The sequence below is a fragment of the Chiloscyllium plagiosum genome, chromosome 8 (assembly GCF_004010195.1).
Source record: "Chiloscyllium plagiosum isolate BGI_BamShark_2017 chromosome 8, ASM401019v2, whole genome shotgun sequence".
In the NCBI taxonomy this organism is placed as follows: domain Eukaryota; kingdom Metazoa; phylum Chordata; class Chondrichthyes; order Orectolobiformes; family Hemiscylliidae; genus Chiloscyllium; species Chiloscyllium plagiosum.
In genome coordinates this window covers 105,762,719-105,764,112 of record NC_057717.1, presented here as the reverse complement: position 1 = coordinate 105,764,112, position 1,394 = coordinate 105,762,719, and the positions used below count along the sequence as shown (strand labels likewise).

Genomic DNA, 1,394 nt, shown 5'->3' with positions numbered 1-1,394 from the left:
TGGGGAGTCCAAAACTCGACGGCATAGGTTTAAGGTGAGAGGGGAAAGATTTATAACAAACCTGAAAGGGAGCTTTTTCCCATGGAGAGTGATGTGGGTATGGAATGAGCTGCAAGAGGAAGTGGTGGAGGCTGGGACAATTACAGCATTTAAAAGGCATCTGGATGGGTATATGAATGGGAAGGGTTTAGAAGGATATGGGCCAAATGCTGGGAAATGGGACTAGGTCAGATTGGGATGGCTGATTAGCATGGAAGAGTGGGACTGAAGGGTGCTGACTGACTCTAAAATTGGCAAATCAATGTAAACATCAAAGTGTAAAGTTTGCATTCTGTGAAGAAAATGAGCAAACATATTAAACAGCAATGAAACGAAATAAAAATCCACAAATCATGAAAAACGGTGACAAATTAGTAAAACCACTCGTGTCTCTTTCTTCTGCTGACACACAGTAAGGCCCAGTTTCTGTCAGTTCGTACAGCTGGGTGTTTGTTGGCAGAGACATTAAGTTGAGGGGCACCATTCCACAGCCAGCACAGTGACCCAGCAGATCCTGCTGTTCTCCCAAAGAGCAGCACAGTGAACCAGCAGATCCTGCTGTTCTCCCAAAGAGCAGCACAGTGAACCAGCAGATCCTGGTGTTCTCCCAAAGAGCAGCACAGTGACCCAGCAGATCCTGCTGTTCTCCCACAGAGCAGCACAGTGACCCAGCAGATCCTGCTGTTCTCCCACAGCCAGCACAGTGACCCAGCAGATCCTGCTGATCTCCCACAGACCAGCACAGTGACCCAGCAGATCCTGTTGATCTCCCACAGACCAGCACAGTGACCCAGCAGATCCTGCTGATCTCCCACAGACCAGCACAGTGACCCAGCAGATCCTGCTGTTCTCCCACAGACCAGCACAGTGACCCAGCAGATCCTGCTGATCTCCCACAGACCAGCACAGTGACCCAGCAGATCCTGCTGTTCTCCCACAGCAGCAGGGTAGCAAGTTTGCTTAGCTGGGCCTGATGTGCCTTGAAGCAGGAGTTTCTCAGTGAGGGCAGTGGGCAGTGACAGGGCATGTGCTTTGGGCAAGTGATGCTCAGCCAGGGACTGAACTCTGACCCCACAGCTTCAAGCAAGGCTCCCTGGGACTACAGCCCCCAGAATGCAGCAGGCTCGCCGAGCATGCGCGGAGCTTGGTGGGTGGGGGCTGTGTCGTCAGTTCCGGCGAGGAGCGGCAGACGGCGAGAGAAGGAGCGAGAGGCAGAGCGTGAGCCCCCCCCCGGGAAACGGCATGGAGCGGCGGGGAGAGTGAGGGAGACCGGCCCGGGGATCAGGTAGGAGGGACAGGCCTTCCGGGTGGGGGTAGGGGTAGGGGTAGGGGTAGGGGGGTGTTGAGTGGATGTT

At 54.1% G+C, this 1,394-nt stretch overlaps 1 protein-coding gene across 1 annotated transcript in view; it reads left to right on the top strand.

The window, feature by feature from the left end:
• The first annotated feature begins 1,195 nt into the window (after nt 1-1,195).
• Nucleotides 1,196-1,394, top strand: part of LOC122552298 (non-receptor tyrosine-protein kinase TYK2-like) — a 71,945-nt gene continuing 71,746 nt past the window's right edge. Inside the window, exon 1 of the mRNA XM_043695020.1 lies at nt 1,196-1,324. The gene's annotated coding sequence lies outside the window, so the exon portion shown is untranslated. The remainder of the gene's footprint in view (nt 1,325-1,394) is intronic.